Raw genomic sequence first — 22071 nt, forward strand, 5'->3', positions numbered from 1 at the left:
CTCCCAAGGTCCCAAGGAGGAGCAGAAGGAGGGAGAACATGAGCAAAGAATTCGGGACCACGAGGCGTGCATCCACCCACTGAGACAGTGGAGCTGATCTACGGGGAGCTCACCAAGGCCAGCTGGACTGTGACCGAAAAAGCATGGGATAAAACCGGACTCTCTGAACATGGCGAACAATGAGGGCTGATGAGAAGCCAAGGACAATGGCAGGGGGTTTTGATCCTACTTAATGTGCTGGCTTTGTGGGAGCCTAGCCAGTTTGGATGTTCACCTTCCTAGATATGGACGGAGGGGGGAGGACCTAGGACTTACCACAGGGCAGGGAACCCGGACTGCTCTTTGGACTGGAGAGGGAGGGGGAGAGGAGTGGGGGGAGGGGGAGAAGGGTGGGAGGAGGGGGAGAAGGGTGGGAGGAGGGGGAGAAGGGTGGGAGGAGGGGAAGGGAAATGGGAGGCTGGGAGGAGGTGGAAACTTGTTTTTTGTTTATGTTTTTTTTTCTTCTTTTCGCAATAAAAAAATTTAAAAAATGGGCTTTAAGTAAAAATTCATGTGATTATATCAGTAAATGAAGAAAAGACCTTTTGATAAAAAATCTGCCATGTCGGTCACCCCCTTCCCCCTCAGCTCAATAGGCTGTGTTCTTTTGGAACACACGCAGATCGGGGTTCTGGTGACTTTATCCGCGTTCGCTCCTCCGCCCTTTTGCTCACCTACCGCCGTACCCCATCCCATGCCAGGAACGTGCTGCCACTGGCACCATGCCCTGCCCATACCCAGCACTAACCCCGGAGCAGAAGAAGGAGCTGTCTGACATCGCTCACCAAATTGTGGCTCTGGGCAAGGGCATCCTGGAAGCATTGCTAAGTGGCTGCAGTCCATTGGCACTGAGAACGCCGAAGAGAACAGGCGTTTCTACTGCCAGCTGCTGCTAACTCCTGATGACCGTGTGAACCCCTGCATTGCGGGGTGGGGTGGGGTGGGGTGGGGTGATCCTCTTCCATGAAACACTCTACCAGAAGGCGGATGATGGACGTCCCTTCCTTCAAGTTATCAAGTCCAAGGGCGGTGTTGTGGGCATTAAGGTAGATAAAGGCGTGGTACCCCTGGCAGGAACCAATGGTGAGACCACCACCCAAGGGCTGGATGGGCTGTCAGAACGCTGTGCCCAGTATAAGAAGGATGGAGCTGACTTTGCCAAATGGCGCTGTGTGCTCAAGATAGGGGAGCATACTCCTTCAGCCCTTGCCATCATGGAAAATGCCAATGTTCTGGCCCGTTATGCCAGCATCTGCCAGCAGAATGGCATTGTACCCATGTGGAGCCTGAAATCCTCCCTGATGGAGACCATGACTTAAAGCGCTGCCAGTATGTGACTGAGAAGGTACTGGCTGCTGTGTACAAGGCTCTGAGTGACCACCATGTCTATCTGGAAGGCACACTGCTGAAGCCCAACATGGTCACCCCAGGCCATGCTTGTACCCACCCAGAAATATTCCAATGAGGAGATTGCCATGGCAATTGTCACAGCCTTGCATCACACAGTGCCCCCTGCTGTCACTGGAGTCACTTTCCTGTCTGGAGGGCAGAGCGAGGAAGAGGCCTCCATCAACCTCAATGCCATCAACAAGTGCAAACTGCTGAAGCCATGGGCCTTGACTTTCTCTTATGGCTGGGCCCTGCAGGCCTCTGCTCTGAAGGCCTGGGGCAGGAAGAAGGAGAACCTGAAGGCTGCCCAGGAGCAATACATCAAGTGAGCCCTGGCCAACAGCCTTGCTTGTCAAGGAAAGTACACCCCAAGTGGTCATTCTGGAGCCGCAGCCAGCGAATCTCTCTTCATCTCTAACCATGCCTACTAAGCAGAGGTGAACTAAGGCTGCCCCATCAACACTCCAGGCCCCTGCCTACCCACTTGCTTTTGAAGAGGGGGGCCTTCAGGCTTTCCCATCACTCTTGATGCCCTTGTGACTGGTGTGGTGTTGTCTGCGAATGCTAATTCTGCCATCCCTTCCAGCCCACTGTCAATAAACAACTAATTAAGGGAGGAAAAATCTACCATGTCATCATGATAGAAGTCCTGGAGAGAGTAGAACTAAAGGGAACATAAGTAAACATCATAATGTTCATATATGACAAACCCACTGCCAACGTCATCTTAAATGGAGAAAAACTTTGAGGAATGCTCTTAAAATTTGAAACAAAACAGACCTTTTCTCTCACTATTTCCACTCCTTAATACACTGCTAGTTAGATCAATAAGACAAGAAAAGGAAGTTAATGAATATAAATAGGAAAAAAGTCAAATTATCCTTATTTGCAAGTAATATTATACATTAGAGATCTCAAATATTCCACCAGAAAGCTTCTAAAAATAGTCAACACTTTCAGGATACTAAATCTACTTACAGAAACCAGGAGCCTTTCTCTTTTTTAAACTGAGAATATATTTTTCTCTCACATAATACATTCCAACCACAGTTTTCCCTCTTTCTTCTCCTCCAACATCCCTTCTCCCCCAGATTCACTTCTCCTCTGTTTTTCTTCAGAAAAGAACAGGTCTCCAAAGATGACAGCAAAACAGGACAAAGCAAGATAGAATAAGATAAGGCAAAAGTCCTTGTACTGAGACTGGGCAACAAAACCACATAGGGGGAAAAGAATTCCAAGGGAAAGCAAAAGAGTCACCATCCACACTGCTCATTGGCATAGAGAGATTTAGCTGCTGCCTCCATGAAGCCTTCACCCCCATGTTGTAGTCTCTTTGGCTTGATAAGTTATTCTGCAGTCTGCAAAAATAAAAACCAGCCACAAAATCTTCAACCTGCATCTGTCCTGCATGCAAGATGTGCTGGGCCAATGGTGGCACAGAACTTGTGGAAATGGTCAACTAATATCTGGTTTATCTTGAGGCTGAAGCCGTGAGAGGAGCCTTTCTATATACTAATAATAAACATGCTCAGAAAGAGATAGTGTACATACTCACATTCACAAAGAAAATATGATATCTAGGAATAAACATTACTAAGGAGATGAAAGACCTCTGCAGAAAAGATTTTACATCTCTGAAAAAATATAGAGAAAAATATATGGATATATATATATAATTAATATTGTGAATATTCCTATTCTACTACAAATAAACTTACAGGTGTAATTTGCTCATAATCAAAATTTATATAAAACCACAAAGGACCCCAGATAGCTAGATCAATCTTGAGCAAAAAGAACAACACTGGAAGGATTAGCATACCAGAGTTTAAGATATATTATAGATCCTTAGTAATAAAAATAGAATGGTACTGGCTCAAAAACAGACACATGGGTCAATGAAACAAAACATAGCTATAGCCATTTGATATTTGAGAAAGACGCTAAAAAGCATACACTGGAGAAAATATTGCATTTTCAACAAATAGTGTTGGGAAAACTGGGTGCCCACTTTAAGTAGAATGAAATTAGGCCTGTATCTATCACCTTGAACAAAACTCAAACCCAAATCGATTAAAGACCTCAATGTGAAATCTTAAATACTGAAACTGCTAGAAGAAAATGTAATCAGTAACCTAGACAATATAAGTGCAGGAAAGGATTTTCTGACTAGGACTCCATTGGCTTAGGAATTAAGCCCAAAATTGACTAATGGAACTTCATTAAACTAAAAAACTTCTTACTGTACAGCAAAGAAATCATTCAGGATAGTGAAAAAGAAGCCCATTGAGTGGGAAAGAATCTTTGACAACTATGGCTCTGACAGAGCATTAACATTCAGAATATACAAAGAACTCAAATAACAACAATAAAAACCCAACAAAACAAAACAAAAGACCCAAATAAACAAATGAGCTCAAAAGAAGTCATAAAATGGCACCAGCTCATCTTCTAGGGCATCTGGGTTCATTTCTAGGCCCCACATGGTGGATCAGTACTGTCTGTTACATCAATTTCAGGGTATCTGACTCCCTAATCTGCCTGTCCTGGGTAGCAGGCACATACATGGTACACAGACTTTCATTCATGCAAAGCAACTCACACACAAAATGATATAAAGTTTTAAAGACCATTCTATATCCTTAGCAATTAAATAAATGCCTATTAAAATACTTTGAGATTTCATGGGGTCTCAGTCAGATTGACTAAAACAAAGAAAACAACTGACAACAAATATTGATGAGGATGTGGGAAAAAGGGAACTCTCATTAACTTTTACCTTTGATTTAATTTCTTTTTCCTTTCCTTCTTTCCAGCCTTTCACATGTATACCCCCCCCCCTTGGTTGCTCTCTCTCTCAACTTCATGATCTCTTTTTGTGTGTACATGCACATGCACACACAAACACACACACTTATATTCTTTAAGTATATGAATACAACATGCTCAGTACACAGAGTGTTACTTGTATATGTATATGATTTCAGGGCTGATCATTTGTTATTATAACCAATTGTGGGGGGACTCTTCTCTGAGGAAGACTGTCAGCATTCCTCAGTTGCCTGTAGTGGTTTGTCTAGGGTTGAGGCCTGTAGGCTCATATTTCTATATGATATGACAGCCAGGCTATCAAGCCATAGTTAGTACTGAAAGGGTCACATAACCTTCCAGATAGGCTGTTGCTAACCTAACAAAGGGTCAGAATATTGCTTTGCTCTTTCTTTGTAATTTGGAGGATGCCTGAAAAGAGGTGCTAATTCAAGTCTACGTGACAGCTAGCATACAGACCAGGAAGATGTGGACGTGACTAAAAGCCTGGTTACCTAGGAAACAGAATGCTAATGATTTTACCCCTTAGTTTATGTTTTGATATGTAAGGTTGTTTGGAGAATAAAGCAAGGAAATTCTTTAGCATGTGAACTCAGGACTTCATGAGGGATCACTGAGCATCTCCCTCCCGATAAAGCCATGTGAGTTGTGTCTTTATTCCCGGCGCCTCCACACCGGTCCAGAGAGAGATAGTTTATGTTGGGGTCTTGTCCAGAGAGATAATTTATGGTCCGGGATATCACCGGACCCTGACAGAGGCCCCATGATAGTTCTCTATTCCATGTTAGCATATCTATTGTTGCTGTATTTTTTTATGTCACGTTTAGTCAGCCATGTTGACGACACTTCATAGGTGTAGTTTTCCTGTCATTTTTTATCTATTTTTTAACTTTTTTTTTATTGAGAAAAGGAGAAAAAAAAAACAAGTTTCCACCTCCTCCCAGCCTCCCATTTCCCTCCCCCTCCTCCCTCCCTTCTCCCCCTCCTCCCACCCTTCTCTCCCTCCCCCACTCCTCTCCCCCTCCCTCTCCAGTCCAAAGAGCAGTCAGGGTTCCCTGCCCTGTGGTAAGTCCTAGGTCCTTCCCCCTCCGTCCATATCTAGGAAGGTGAACATCCAAACTGGCTAGGCTCCCACAAAGCCAGCATATTACATAGGATCAAAACCCCATGCCATTGTCCTTGGCTTCTCATCAGCCCTCATTGTTCGCCATGTTCAGAGAGTCCAGTTTTATCCCATGCTTTTTCAGTCACAGTCCAGCTGGCCTTGGTGAGCTCCCAATCGATCAGCTCCACTGTCTCAGTGGGTGGGCGCACCCCTCATGGTCCCGACTTCTTTGCTCATGTTCTCCCTCCTTCTGCTCCTCATTGGGACCTTGGGAGCTCAGTCCAGTGCTCCAGTGTGGGTCTCTGTCTCTATCTCCATCCATCACCAGATGAAGGTTCTATGATGATATGCAAGATATTCATCAGTATTGCTATAGGATAGGGTCATTTCAGGTTCCCTATCCTCAGCTGCCCAAGGAACTAACTGGGGACCTCGGCTTGGGCACCTGGGAGCCACTCTAGGTTCAAGTCTCTTGCCACCCCTAAGGTGGCTCCCTTAACTAAGAATTGTGCTTCCGTGCTCCACTATCCAACCTTCCTTTATCCCAATCCTCCTTTTTCCCCAAGTTCCCCCCATCCTATCCTTCTCCCTTTTCTCTCCCCATCTCCCCTTACCTCCATCCCAACCCACCCCCAAGATCCCAATTTTCTCCCCGGCAATTTTGTCTACTTCCCATAGCCAAGAGGACAACTATATGTTTTTCCTTTGGTTCACCTTCTTACTTAGCTTCTTTAGGATCCCCAATTGTAGACTCCGTGACCCTTATTTATGGCTAGAAACCAATTATGAGTGCATACATCCCATATTCATCTTTTTGGGTCTGGGCTACCTCACTCAGGATAGTGTTTTCTATTTCCATCCATTTGCATGCAAAATTTGAGAAGTCATTGTTTTTTACCGCAGCGTAGTACTCTAATGTGTAGATATTCCACACTTTCTTCATACATTCTTCCATTGAAGGGCATCTAGGTTGTTTCCAGGTTCTGGCTATTACAAATAATACTGCTATGAACAGGTCAGAGGTAATGGGAGTGGGCGTGGCTTGTCCCTTAAAGCGACAGGAAAGCACAACAGCAACCCTTGTACAGGGAAGTCTGGCACAGCGTTACAACACAGCTGCCACAGCTTAACACCTATAGGTAGTGATTCCTTGCCTTTGGCCCTCAGCCAGGTTTGGTGGATCAACCCCAGGGCAGGCCACAGGGACCCCATGCACCAGCAATGGGGGGCAGTGTGCAGCATGGGAGCAAAAGATCTCTGACTTCTCCAGCTATAGCAATTAAACCCAGATTCTCTGTTCAGCATTTGAAATCATATTGGGGCACACCATCCCTTGCAAGATATGTCTAATAGCCCTCCTGCATGTCACAAGGCTGTGTAGCCCAGCTGTCCCACCCACAAGAGTATGCTGCTGTGGAGCCCAACCCATGTTTGTATAGCTTGCCCACGGCCTTGCCTGACGGTGTTGCCCCCAAGCTAGGGGCCAAGGCTATCTCTTTTTAATAAAATGTTGAAGGCAAATGTTGCTTGTCTTATCTTTTTTAGAAAAACATACCACCTTTTAAATCTCAAACCCTACACTTCCGGTCCTGGTGGGTTTGAGGATCCTGGATGAGCCCCCAAATGTTATGTCCAGTTCACAGAGTCCACCCCCCTGCACCCTAACCACCAAGGTGTCTGCACTCACATGTAAAATCAAAGAGTCTTTATTCAAGCTTAATCTTGGACTCTTTGTCCAATGCAGAGGTTGAGTGCAGAGTGTGCCCAGCACCGTTAGGGTAGGGTTTTTTTTTTCTATCATAGTAGAGGTTAAGGCGAGGGCATTTTCAGTGTTCAGGGCCCTAATTGGCTGACATTTGTCTAGGGGTCTTGGCAAAAAAGGGAATAGGTGAGTCCAGGTTCAGGGACATCTGTTGATCTTATCTAATCTGATCTAATGTTTGGAATGTCAGGCACTTCCCTTTAGTTGCTGGCCCTCCCTGGGTGGTGCCCACTTATGGCTTTCCCTGGAACCCAGTGTTGCCTGCCAGTAAACTGAAATTCAGGCCTACTTTTTAGTTGGTTTTTATTAAGTGTCAAGACAGCAGTGTGGCCAAGCTCTTCTCGGCCCATGTGGCCAAGTTGTTCTGGGTCCCACATCCCCACTTGAACTAGTCTAGTTTCTACCTCTTTCATTTGATATTTAACACCAATTTAGTGGTCCAAAATGGTTGCTAATCTGGTGTGGACCACCTAGTGACCATTGCTGCTTGACAAATTTTCAGCATTTTGGCTTTGTTGATCACAATTTACCAGCACCCTTTTACTTTGATTTTTAATGATTCTTTTTTTTTTTTTTTTTTTATTTTTCGAGACAGGGTTTCTCCGTAGCTTTTGGTTCCTGTCCTGGAACTAGCTCTTGTAGACCAGGCTGGCCTCGAACTCACAGAGATCCACCTGCCTCTGCCTCCCGAGTGCTGGGATTAAAGGCGTGCACCACCACCGCCCGGCTGATTTTTAATGATTCTGACTATGGGTTGTAGGAGTTCCCTTATGCTTCTTTCTGTGGGGAATTTTATGGGAGCTTTAGTGAAGGATGAAAATGTATACAATCGTAGTCTCTTTAAAAAAATAATTTTTTGGAAAAAAATTCTGCTACTGTGTGATAACTCTGCCTGTTATTTCTTTTTTCTTTTTTTAAGATATGGGGTGGGAGGCTGGTCCCCTGAAGGCAGCAGAGTGGTCGGCCACCTGAGGCCTCGGCAGGACAGCGGCAGGACCGTGGCAGGACCGCGGCGGGTCACCTGAGGCCTCAGTGGGTGCCCAAAGGTCTCTGTGGATCCCCTTGGTGGGAGAGACCACAAGGGTGAGGGACAGACAGATATACCACGCAGAGAGAGAGTTTGGGTATAGAGTTTATTTAGTGGGTTATGGAGGGAAAGGGAATGGGGAAAGGGGAAGAAGAGAGAGGCAGACAAAGAGAGAGGGAGAGAGATAGGGCTAAAGGCAGTAGTTACCTCTTCAGAAGAAATACAGGAAGAGAGAGTATGAAGGAGAGGAGGCAGGAAATCTGCTTGCCTTGGCATGCAGGAGGTTGGGAGTGGGTGGAGTTTGTCTCCTAAAGGGACAGGTGACAGGGAAAGTCAGCAAAATAATAACACTGCCTACTCACATGCAAGCTATTAGGAAATTTAGATAAGTAACATATGCTTGATAAATATATTTGATAGTCAAAATTTATGAATTTCTAAAGTCTACTTAGGTTCACAATAGTATTTGTCTAGTTTCTTCTTTGCTCATTTTAAGTTTTAGCTATTTGAATAAACTAAGTTATACTATAAGCTACAATACTCTATAATGGAGTGTCTGGTCCCCTGAGAAAGTCATTTTCCCAAGGTCAAACATTTAGACAAAAGCCTGCATTCCTTCGAGGCTTGAAGAAAGTTCCTGCTTGCTAAAAAGGGAGTCATTCTTATCTCTGGCAAGAGTAAAGAGTGGCCCTCCATTAACATGATTGTGGTGCCTATTGACTTGTCAAGATCAATGCTAGCTTCCTCAATTCCTGATCACAAATCACACCCCAACTCACAAGTCCCTTTTCTCACATTTAATCCATTGTGTGATTAGAGAGTATAAAAGGTATAACACCCTCCCCCCAATAAAGTGGCAGCCATCTATATTCCCTCTCAGATCCTATCAGTCTTCTCCTTCCCCTTCCTGACTCCACACCTCCTCTTTGGGACTGAACCCTGCTGGAGCTGGACTCTGGCATTAATCCCCACATGATAGATTTTCATGAAGGAATCACATGTGTGAGCATATAATCTAAAATAGGAGGAGAAAGAAAATAGATAAGGCCAGGCTTGCTACTTCAGAAAAACCTTCCACAAGAAATGCCAAAGGAGTCACAGGAGCAATACTTATCTCCACTGACCTAAGGAATCTTGTGAGATTCCACATCTTGAAGTTTTTACCAGTTCTTTCTAGAGCCCACCCAAAAGACAAGTAACTAGTCACAATTGATATTTGTAGGATTCTTCAACACCCAAGCCTCTATGTACCAGTGTGTATGTGTGTGTGTGTGCATGTGCTGTATACATGCAAGGAGTATTCATCCATGGAGGTGTGTACACATTGCATACAAATAAATACAAAAGCCAAAGGAGGTTTATTCTATTGCTCTACAAAAGCCAGAGGAGGATGTCAGGAGGTTTATTCTATTATTGCTCTTTAGCTTAAGACAGAGCCTTTCATTGAGCCAGAAGCTCACTGTTTAAGCTAGTATGGCTGGCCATCAAGTTCCTGGGATCCACCTGTCTTAACTCTCTAGCACTGATGTTAAAAGCACATATAGTCACGCCTGGTTTTTTATATGAGTGCTGAGGATTTGAACTCTCATCTGTAATGCTCTGTCCTGTCCCTTTAAGAGAAAAGCCCTGCCCACTCCCTTCCCTGTTCACTGAGGCAAATGGATCTTCCTTCTGCTTCCAGCCTGAGCTCCTTCCTTTTCCATCTCTCTCCTAAAGAGGTGGCTGCTGCCATGGCACCTCTCTTCTCCCCACTTCCTCCCCCCCCTACTCTACTCCCTATTTATCTTTCTCTCTTTCTCTCTGCCTCTCTCTCCTCATCCCCTTCTCCTCCTCCTCCCCTTTCCCCTTTCCTTCCATAACTACCTAAATAAATACCCACTTTTTTTACGTGGCATGCCTATCCATCTCTGTCTCTCACTCGCTGCAAGGCTCCCTGCCTGGGACCAGCTGCCTTTGTGGCCTGCCAGGCCTCGTAGCTCACTGCCCACTGCTGCCACTAGGGGAACGGTGCCATTTTATTTAAACAATTACATTTGATGCTTCGTGAATTGGCCAGGCTCTCTCCACGTTCCCTCCCACCCACAGGCATGCCAGCTGAGGACACGTGGAACCCTGGGCTCAGGAACCAGGTTTCTTTACAACAGCTCTGAGTTCTATCTGCCAAAACGCTGGTGTCTACACACACCAGCAGCTTCAATGGTATGTTTTCCCCTTCCAGTCAGCCAATCACAGCCTTCATGGCTACAGTTGAGCCCTTCACTGACATTCATCTCTGGTTGCTTCCCATAGCTAAAATGCAGGTTCTCCTGCACTAGCACTGCAAATGCTGTGCAGTCATTTGATTTGGGGCTCAGGGTCCCTCAGATTTTTCTTTCTCCTTTCCTTTCCTTTCCTTTCCTTTCCTTTCCTTTCCTTTCCTTTCCTTTCCTTTCCTTTCCTTTCCTTTCCTTTCCTTTCCTTTCCTTTCCTTTCCTTTCCTTTCCTTTCCTTTCCTTTCCTTTCCTTTCCTTTCCTTTCCTTTCCTTTCCTTTCCTTTCCTTTCCTTTCCTTTCCTTTCCTTTTCTTTTCTTCTGAACGACTCGTAAGTGGTCCCTGCCATGAGAGATTGCATGGAGCAGCCTCTAGCTTCTGGCTTCTGAGTTCCCCAGACCCGGATCCAGTCAGGCTTCATCCACACCCTGCCTGTAGAGAAAAGACCTTTTCCTATAGGCTTTGTGGTGTCACTGTTTCATTAACACCCCACCTGTAGAGAGGAGACATCCTCCTATAGGCCCTATGGTGTCATGGGTTTTCACGTTTTTAGCTATGGAATATAGCCCTCAAACCATCAGCCACTGGCCTGTGAATACTCTGTTGGTATCGCACCAGCTCCACTTTTTCTCAAACTATCCGTGCCACTACTACTGCTGGTCCCACAGAACCAACAAGATTAGTTGGATCTGTGAGGCAGCTGTTTTCAATTTCAGGCTTTGCTCCCCACCGCGGCTTGTGTTGCAGCAGCTCATCAACATGGCAGATCACGCCTCTAGGTCTCTCTTGTTATTATGTTTAAAACTCCCACAGCTCAAAAAATCATGGCTTTTCCATACAACACGTGAACACTGTCATTTTTACTGAGGTCAGGTGATCTTACTGCCATATTAACTGAGGTCAAGTGACTTCACCACCATGTTAACTGAGAACTTGGTCAGGTGACCAAGTCCTGCCATCTTTACTGAGAACCCTGCTTGGTTCCCCAGTGCTGACTCTGTTGCATATGTGTTTTGAGCAGTGGCATGCTTTTGATAGGGTCCAACAAAAGCATCCCTTTTGCCTAATTCCTGTTCACTCTGTGTGTGTGCATACATTTAACTTAAATACACCTATGTTTACAGTTAAATGTTATAATTGTTCACTGTATCTCATTCCAGACTACAAAAACAATGTCTCATGTTTTATATTGGTATGTACTTTTAAGTCTCTTACAAAAAATACTATATATGTAATCCAACCCTGATTTAAAATATATTAAGCTGTTCTTACTATCGTTAGCTCTGTGGTGTAAGAGTTTCTTTTGTATTTGTGTTGCTTTTATTGGTTAATAAAGACACTGCCTTGGCCTAGTTGATAGGGCAGAACTTAGGTAGGTGAAGTCAAAACTCAATTCTGAAAGGAAGAAGCAGAATCAAGAAGAAACACCATGGATCCACGGCCAGATATAGACGTGCTGAAACTTTTCTGGTGGGCCACGACTTTGTGGTGATATACAGATTAATAGAAATAGGTTAAATTAAGATTTAAGGATTAGCCAATAAGAAGCTAGAGCTAATGGGCCAAGCAGTGATTTAATTAATACAGTTTCTGTGTGGTTATTTTAAGGCTAAGCTAGCCAGGTGGCCAGGATGAACAAGCAGCCCCTCCTTGCAACAATTGGCACCCAGTACGGACAAAACTGTGCCCATATTCCCAGATATTGTTTATAAATGTTTCTTTGCATTTAATGGGGGATATGATATAGATATGAATAATTTGCATTGGTATGGATCTTGGCTTATTGATGGAAATTTAAGGTAAATTTTGTTATATTGTATTTGTATATTTCTGCTCTTGATTGCAGTATTGTGATTGTGTAGCTTATTTGAAAATGTAATGTATAATTAAGAAATGTAGCTTACTAGATAGTCATCTATAATAGTCAAAATTATAGTCATAACTGTTAGTTAGATTTTCTAGATGTATAGAGATATTTCAGTTAGTTAGGTATTCTTCAGATCTTTCAGAGACCTTCAGAATATCCCATTTAAAATGTTTTAAAAATTTAGGACTTTTCATGACAATGAGACACATCTGCTCCTGGCAGCATCAAGCTACTTCAAGAGGAAGATGGGCATCAAAGAGGCTCCTTATGGAGTTGGTTAGCCATTTGGACAAGAAACTGCTCTTGCCTGGACTGTTGCATAAACTGAACATGAAGAACCTACAGAGAGATGACTGCTGAACTTGCCTAAAGGTGAGATCATCCTTCGGGATTCCTGTTTCATGAAAGAGTCTGCGAGACATTCTGCAGAATACAGAAGTGGCTGAACTGTCTTTGAAATTTCCTGCTTCATGGAAAAGTCTGCTGGATACTATGGGCCTGTAGGCTGAAAATGGATGCCTCAATGCTACAGAAAAACTTTGGGTGACTGTCCCGGCAGCAAGATGTCTCTGTCAATTCTAGAATTTTGGAAGTCGCTTGCAATCTACTTCCTGTTTACTTAGGTAATGTTATATCCTTCTGGAGTCTTGATGGAGTTAAAAATAGTTATTATATTTTTCCTTGGTTATGACACAAGATAAAATAGATATGAATATTGTAACTGCAGTTTTTGCTTGATACTTGTTTTGTTATATGTAATTTTACTATGTTAAAGTTAAAGCCTTTCTTTTTGTTTAAACAGAAAAAGGGGAAATAGTGTAAGAGTTCCTTCTGTCTTTGTGTTGCTTTCATTGGTTAATAAAGAAATTGCCTTGGCCTAGTTGATAGGGCAGAACTTAGGTAGGCAGAAAAGACAAAACTGAATTCTGGGAGGAAGAAGCAGAGTCAAGAAGGGAAGCCATGGATACATAACCAGAGGTAGACATTCTGAAACTTTTCTGGTAGGCCACGACCTCATGTTGATACACAGATTAATAGAAATGGGTTAAATTAAGATTTAAGAATTAGCCAATAAAAAGCTAGAGCTAATGGGCCAAGCAGTGATTTAATTAATACAGTTTCTGTGTGGATATTTCAGGGCTAAGCTAGCTGGGTGGCTGGGAAAAACAAGCAGCCCCTCCTTGCAACAGTTCTGCCATTAACCTTCTATTGCAAGCAGTTTTTTCTTCTTTCTGTCTTTTTACAGGTATAAATCTTACCTGCTAAGTTAAGAGTCTGAACAGTCAAGCTCAGATCCAGCTCTCTTGGCAGATTCTATACTGTAGTTATATCGCATCTATACTCAGTAAACAGCCCTCACCTGTTCAGAGATCTGGGGAATAGGGTATTTAAATATTTAATTATTAAAAACTTTTCCTAACGAAAAGAGACAGGTTGGCTCCTAGCAGCAACACTCTGTTTCCTCCAAAAGAAGGCAGAAGACAAATGGTCACAAAACATCGTCCATCTGCAATTCATTTCAACTGCCAAGTGCTGACCACTGGGAAAAACTGCCGTTCTTCCAAACTGAAAATTTCCAGACAATGGACAGAATCACTTGAATCAACGGTCTAACTGCTCAGGTCAAGGTAGGCTTGTCTTCCTGCAGATTTCTTAGTTCACAGGATCTTCTGGAGCCTGGCAGGCCCTGTGCTAAACAGCAAAAGAAAAATATGACTTTCAGCGACCATGGAGGACCCTGAGGAGTAGCTCTATGTGCTAACCAAGTAAGTTCTCTGTTGTTTTTAAATCACTAACTCAAATAAAATTTTATCCTTCTCAAAGATCTCTGATGCACTTTGACAGCTCAAAGGTTTTGTCAGTTTAAAAGGACAACCTCACCAAACAAATTTTAGCAAAATACAAATACAAGTTATGAAGGCATATACCTGCAAGTTATAAAAGTGTGATGACATGTGCATGCTATCAAATTTCTCTCTCACACTGCCTTTCATAGTCTTAAAGATACTTTTTATTATGCAAAAATATCTGTCACCATCATTCTGATATAAATATACTGCTGTTTAAAACTTATGTTTTTATAAAACCAAAAAATTCTTGTGAGTTCCAAGGAGCCGAATTGAAGGATCCACTTTAAGCAAGTCAGATACACCCCTCTCAATACTCTGATCCTAATTTTTTTTCCTAAACTTAACTTTGCCCTCTGTTCTGCCAATACCTTAAACAGGTGTAAGAGACACCAGACATTTTTCCATACTACAAACACCCAACAGAAGCAGAGACCAGCTACCCCAGGATGTGACCAGCACCCAGCTTTCTCAGCCTCCCCCCCAAGACAAAACCCAAAAATAAGCAGGAAGAAGTCTTGAGAATCTGCCATCCCAATTCCTTTAACCTGCTTTGCCTAACCTCCCCCTTTTTATTATAAAAAAAGAGATGAGAGTGTAATGGTCTGTCCTGTCCCTTTAAAAGATAAGCCCTACCTACTCCCTCCCCTGTTCGCTGAGGCAAGTGGATCTTCCACTTCCAGCCTGAGTGCCTTCCTTTTCCATCTATTTCCTGAAGAGGTAGCTGCAGCCATGGCTCCTCTTCTCTCCTCTCCCCCCTCCTCTCTTCCTCCTCTGTTTCTCTTTCTCTCTCTCCTTGTCCCCCTTCTCCCTCCCTCTCCCCTTCCTTTCCATAACTTACTAAATAAATACGCACTTTCTCTGCATGGCATGCCTATCCATCTCTGTCTTTCACCAGCTGCCCGGCTCCCTGCCTGAGACCAGCTGCCTTCGTGGCCTGCCCACTGCCCACTGCTGCCACTCAGGGAAAGGCACCGTTTTATTTAAACCATTAAGCCATCCTCATGCTTATATGAAATGTTCTTAGTCAGGGAGGCATTACCTCAGTCCCAGTACCAGTTTGAGGAACCTGTCTGACTCCATTTTAAAGGCAAGAACCATTATGCTGTATTTTAGAAAATAAGTTTTTATTTTCTGTGAGAGTTGAGTTGCTCTGTTTCCTGGTACCTGACCTTCCCCAACTCATGACCTTTATTTGTTTTTGAGAATACCTTGACCCTCCCTGACTCTTCCTGGCCTTCTCTGACCCCTCCTAATCTTATGATGAGTGACCATGTGATGTTTTTCTAAGATTTTTGTATTTTCTTATTGTCCAATTGTCTCCCTCCTGTAAACTACTCTGTAAAACCCATTAAAAGGGGTCAAAGACGTGAATTTGGGGCTTTTCTCTTTAACCCAACATAGGAGGCAGTAACTGACCAGCTTGGGCGCACCACAATAAAAATCAAGCTTGCTTCAAATTCAGCTCAAATTGTGGTAAGTGGTATTTTTCTCATTGTTGACATTTCCTGGAGAACCCGAGAGAGATTCAGGCCACCCACCCAAATTTTAATCCCAGACCTTGTGTCTGGCATGATGGGGGCTGAGGGGCACTGCCTCAGGAGGCATGTGCCTTGAGATATTCCAAAGCCCTGAGACTGCCTTCAGTTCAATGCAAGAAAAGCAGTAAGCATATAAGGAGGCCTCCTGGTGAGGTATAGTCTGGTTCTGTTTTATGGAATCCCTATCTAGGATATGGAGGGGGTTCAATGGGGCCCCAATATTCTCCCATTCAGAGCAAAAAGTGAGACATCACACCACCTTCCTGAGGTTCTTGGTCTGTTTTTACGACCTGTTTATCTTGTCTGTGTATGTCTTGTCTTGACTTTGGCTTCATTTTTACCATCCTCTTTCTGCCATTTGTACTTTCTGTGTTAATTGGTTTATTTTGGATTGTGGCAACTGAACTTGTGGACAGTATGGATAATAAGCCTAGCAAGCCTAGTAGCCCTCTAACCTGCCTAACTGCATCAGAGAGCTTTGAGAAGGCTAAAATTTTACTTGAGTTATTGATTTAAAAATGATAGAGAACTTACTCGATTGTTAGACCCAGGGCCTGTCAGGCTTTAGAAGATCCTGTGGGTTAGGAAATCTGTAGGAAGACAAGCCTACCTTGCCCTGAGCAGCTAGGCAAGTCGATTTCACTTATCTTTTGTCCACTGTCTAGAGATCGTCAGGAGTTTAGATGAAAGGCAATTCTGCCAAGTGGTTAGTGCTTTCACTTGAAGAAGCTAATTGTGGATGGACATTGTTCTGTGCCCACTTTGTGCCCATTTGTCTTCTGTCTTCTTTGGAAGAGAAGGGGTGCTGCAGCTAGCAGTCAACCTCTTTCTCTGTTGTGAAAAGTCTTTTAATAATTAAACATTTAAATGACATATTTCCCAGATCTCTGAGCACTTGAGGGCTGTTTATTGGGTATAGATAAGTTATAACTGCAGCACAGGATCTGCCTGGAGAGCTGGGTCCAAGCCTAACTGTACTGGCTTTTAACTTAACAGGTGAGATTTATACTTGTAAAAGACAAAGAAGAAAAAACTGTTTGCAATAGAAGCTTAACATTAGAACTGACAATAGTGGAGAACAGCTTACAGAAAAGCCTGTAGGTTAGCTTCAAAACATTTTTAACAGTAAGTACATGTACAGATATTCATAGTTGAATTTCAGTTTTATACACATATACACACAGAGTTAAAGCTAACTTATATTAATACATAGTTAACTCAAAAGTCACATGCATGCATATACACATATATTAAACAGGAGTTGAATGATATGGATGCTTTGGTGGGCCCTGCCAAAAGCATGCCACTGTGCAAAACACACATGTAACAGAGTCAGCAAGAAGAATTTAGAGACAAAAACATAAGTAAACGGCAAGACTAGGCAAGGAATACCTCAGTAAAGATGGCAACTTGGTTACCTGACCTGTCCTTAGTCAAGATGGCGGCAGTCATGTTTTTCACAGAGAAATCATGTTTTCGGAGCCATGGTGGGAATTTTATACAGATATGAATAACAAGAGAGACATAGAGGCCATATAGAACACACATTTAGAAATAGAATCACATCTGTGTGTCCACACCATTTACACATACTTTCATACATGAAGTAGGCAGGAAAATTTACCCAGTGCTGCCAGATACCACAGGGAGCAAGGGCTAGGAGTGGAACAGCTGCCTTGGATCTGGCCAGTTTTGCTGGTTCTTATGGGCCCAGCAACTATAGTGGTGACAGAGACAGAATAGGAGAAAGATAAGGAATAGGAGGAAGATAAGGAACACTTATAGGCAGGTAAGTGGTGCTACCTAGCTAAAGGAAAAGCGGGCAGGCATGGGATGCTGATGGGACATTGGCAGCATGGAGCATGGGTGGATAGAAAATTTTCATCTGCCAGTGTGCTGATAGTAATTAGAAAGTTTCTGTGTTGGGGTCTGCTTGTAGGCCACTTTAGATAGTTAATTAAGGGGTGAGGAGGCCATTTGTTAGTGCAAAGGTGAGTAAGGTTAAAAATCTGTAAGTAAGGCATTAAGCTTAGAGATATTAGGGTCTGTAAACGACATGGACAGATAGTATTTTACGTGGCCAAGGATGTGAAAAAGAGATGAGACCAATGGCTGGCTGGCTGGCTGTGAATGTCTTTGAGACTGAGTGAGTGTCAAGTGAGTGGTAATGTCAGTCTGAGGCTCATCAACACAGGGATTTAGGACCAATGATGACTACTCCAAGTAGCCCAAGACTAGGACAACAGACCACACTGAAAAACAAGATCCTAGTCCTCAGCCATGGGGAATCACCAGAGATGAACATCAGTGAGAGCTGACTTGGAGAAAGGGACCTTACCATTTGCCATGATGGAGAGGGCACAGAAAGCTGGAAAGTGGTCCAGGTCCAGGGTCCCCATGTGCCTCAGGCCACCCACCCATGGGCAGAATGTACTGCAGAGAGAGCCTGGCCAAGTCACACAACAATATTGTAAAAGTAAATCTGCTGGCCTAGCCTGTCACCTGGGTGTTTTGTCCCTTTAAGAGACAAGCCTCACCCACTTCCAATCTCCATCTTTCTGCCTAGGCAAGTAGATCTCCCTCCTCCTCTCCAGCCTGCTTTCTCTCTGTCCACCCTTCTTCTGAAGAGGCAGCTTCTGCCTCTCTCTTCTCTCCCTTTCCCCTCGCCCCTCCTTTTTTCTCTTTCCCTCTCTTTTCTTCTCTCCCTCCCCCACTAAATAACTTCTATACCCAAGCTTTCTCTGCATGGCATATCTGTGTCTCTCCTGCCTGCAGTGGCCTTCGATCACCAACCACCGCCCCTCATGGGACTGGCCTCCAGTGACTCTCATGAATGATAACACAATCATTTCCCCATGTGGAACAACTGTCAGCAGATCCTCTGTACCTACCCTCTTCACTACTGAAGAAAGGGAATGGATTCTTATGAAAGCAGATGAAGTGCTCCCTGGATTAGCTTCAATGGCTGATGCCCAGAGGGCAGAGATAATTGACCATGCTCTGCCAAGAAGGAGACCCACAATGGGACTACAACACAGAGAGAGGTAGAAAATCACTCAGTGAGTACCACCAAGTCTGCTAGAAGGAAGGAAACAGGCATACCAGAAGCTTGTTAACTTATCTAGAGTAACAGATGTGAAACTGGGCTCTAATGAATAGCCTTCAGCTTTTCTGGAGTGCTTCCTGGATGCCTATTGGTTATACACTCCTATAGACCCAGAGGACCTGGAAAATCTCAAGGCAGTTAATCTGGCCTTTGTTACTCAGTCAGCCCCTCACGTACATAAAAAGATACAAAACATGGATGGGTTTGTAGGAAAGAACAGGTCAGAGCTATTAGAAATAGCCCAGAAAGTATTTGATGGCAGAGATAGCAAAGAAGATCTTCCAATAAGGAAGATGGGGCATGCTACTGTAGCTGTACTACAAGTCCCAGCCACTCTCAACTCTGCCCATTCACACCATGATAAAAGGAGGAGACCTTTACTAAAGGACCAATTCACTTACTGCAAAGAAATGGATCGTTGGGAAAATGAATGTCCATACCAGAAACAGGTAGCTTATCCCGCAAACCCAAGCCAATCCTAACTATGGGGAATTCATGAAGCTGAAGTTCCTTCAAATTAGGAATTCAGGAGCCTATGGTAACTTTTATCATTGGGGGCCAACCTGTAAAATTTTTGGTGGACACAGAGGCTACTCATTCAGTATTACATGAGTCCCTGGGCCCCTTACCAACCAAACAATAAATTATGGGAGGGGGGGCAACAGGGACATCAAAGAGTACAAATGGACCCCTGACTGGACTGTTAACCTAGGACAAGGAACTGATACTCACTCTTTTATTGTTATTCCTGAATGTCCCTTTTACTGGGGAAATACTTCTTGAACAAACTGCAGGCAACATATTGCTCTCAGGAGGAGCTGCTAAGGCTTTAAGTATAAACTGTCCAATAAGTGGGGAATATCTTCTCTCCAAAATCCAACCCATTCCTTGGAAGGGGAATGGAAAATTTGCTGATCCAGGTAATTCCTACAGTTTGATCAGAAGGCAATCCTCCTGGCTCGGCAAAATGTGCCACCATCGTAGTGCAACTAACATCTGGAGCAATGCCCATTCAAGTCAAGCAGTAACCCATCAGTTCAAAAACCAGGGAAGGGATTAAGATTCTCACCAGGTGCCTCCTTTGTTGTAGGAAGTCTTACAGGAAGTGGTTACCCACCCACTGGGGCATGGCCTCTTATACTATATAAGCCAATGTAGAGCATGTGTCTGCTCTCTTTTTCTGGCTGCAGGATTCGGTTTCTGATCTCTGTTCAAGTAGAGGATTCTGATTTGTGAGTCTACCCCTAAATAAATAACCATCTATTACTCAATTCTGAGCTAGTGTGGTATTTCTTTTAAGCCTCCTTCTTTATTTGGTGCCCATGTGGATTTGGACTCCATTTCTACCAGGTGTACAGCCTAGTGACCTAGCTGGTCCACAGCCCAGACAGTCTCCCAACCCTGCCTGCTTGGCTTGCTTTTACCTAAATGGAATAGGTTAGTATGAACTTACTCACACTAATAATAATAATGAGTAATAGAGTGAATTCTTTTGAGTTATTATTTATAGGCAATTACATTGGTACAGATTCTTGTATATTGATACAAATTTAAATTATGTTAAATATTGTATGCATGTATGCTTCTACCTCTGCTTAAAACATTTTTATATATTGATATATATTTATTATATTGCAATGTACATTTCTATGCCTGATCAAGATACTTATACATTGTTTACATTTGTTTATTGTATAATAACCTAATATGAAGTCTTAGTCTTTAAGTTATATAGGTATTAAGAATAATAGATCAATAGTCATCTATGTTTTTCATACTTATAGTTAGACTAATCAGGTTCTTTAGATACATAGAGATTATATTCTGCATAGATAAGTAATCTTCAACCACTTCAAAGAGCTGTAAAATATAGCGTTTAAGTAACTTAGGGTTCTGTTGAAGTGAGACACAATTGCTCCTCGCAACACCAATCTATTCCCAAGAGAATGTTGAGCACCGAAGATACTCAAGCTTGTTTTCTTCTTGGCAAAACTAGCCTTTGGGAAAAGAAATGCCCATTTCTCAACCACTGACAAGATACATGGCATCCAGAAATGGATAAGCAGAACTGTCAAATCTTGCCAAGACAGGGTAAGGTGGTTTTGAAAATTTTCCTGCCTCTAAAAATGATCTGTCCGTTATTTTAGGCCTTTGCCAAAGTTGGTTGCTTCAATGTTGCAAATGAGACTTTGGGTGATTGCCCAGGGAGCCAGTTGTCTCTGTCATTTGTTACACATTTTGGAAGTTGCTTAATTGCACTTCCTGCTTAATATTATTTCCCTTCTTGGATCTTCGGTGGGGTTGAAGACTAGATAGTTGTAGTTACTTTCCTCTTATGACTTGGCCAAATTATTTATTACACAAGACTTAAACTAGTTAGGATAGGATAATTATTGAATATATTTATTCTTATTGTATATAATTTTGTATTAGGCTTAGAACTCTCTTATTTAAACAAAAGGTGGAGGTGCTGTAGGAAGTCTTACAGCCAGTGGTTACCTGCCCACTGGAGCATGGCTCTTTTATACTATATTAGCCAATGTAGAACATGCATCTGCTCTCTTTTTTTTCTGGCTATGGGATTCAGTTTCTGATCTCAGTCCCTGATCTCCGTTCAAGCAGAGGATTCTGATTTGTGAGTCTACCCTTAAATAAATAACCATCTATTTCTCAATTCTGAGCTAGTGTGACATTTCTTTTAAGCATCCTTCTTCACTTCTTGAAGCAGGCATACATATTCCTTGCCAGTCAGCTGGAAATACCCCCATGTTGCCTGTCCAAATGCCTGGAACTTGAGACTATAGACCAGTTCAAGACTTGAGGGAAGTGAAAAGGAGGGTAGAATCCATTTATACAAGTGCCCCAATCCCTATACTTTGCTCAGTTTATTACCACCAGAGAATAAAGTCTACACTGTGTTGTACTTAAAAGTTGCATTCTTCTCCTTTTTTTTGTTGAAATTAAGTTAGCCTATGTTCACATTTGAATGTGTTGAACCTGGACCGAGGATATAAGGGCAACTAACCTGTACTAGACTGCCTCAAGGGTTCAAAAGTTCTCCCACCATCTTCAATGAAGCAGTCAACCAGGATTTAAGGATATTTCATAGTAAGTACCCTGAGGTAACCTTGGTCAAATATTTGGATGATTTATTATTAGCTGCTTAAGATGAGGAGGACAGTTTGAGAACCCCCAGAGGCCTTTTGGAAACTATAGAATTTCAAAAAGAAAAGCTCAAATTTGTTCACCAAGGTTCCTTACTTGGTATAAGAACTGAGAAAAGGAAAAAGACTGGTCCCAGGCCCACAT

General features: G+C 43.0%; 1 pseudogene; it reads left to right on the forward strand.

The window, feature by feature from the left end:
• Positions 1-755: 755 nt before the first annotated feature.
• On the forward strand, positions 756-1859 carry LOC121444286 (annotated as a pseudogene).
• The last annotated feature ends 20212 nt before the right edge of the window (positions 1860-22071 follow it).

The sequence above is a fragment of the Microtus oregoni genome, unplaced genomic scaffold (assembly GCF_018167655.1).
Source record: "Microtus oregoni isolate MIOR12 unplaced genomic scaffold, Mior012 000119F_ref0000445, whole genome shotgun sequence".
NCBI lineage: Eukaryota > Metazoa > Chordata > Mammalia > Rodentia > Cricetidae > Microtus > Microtus oregoni.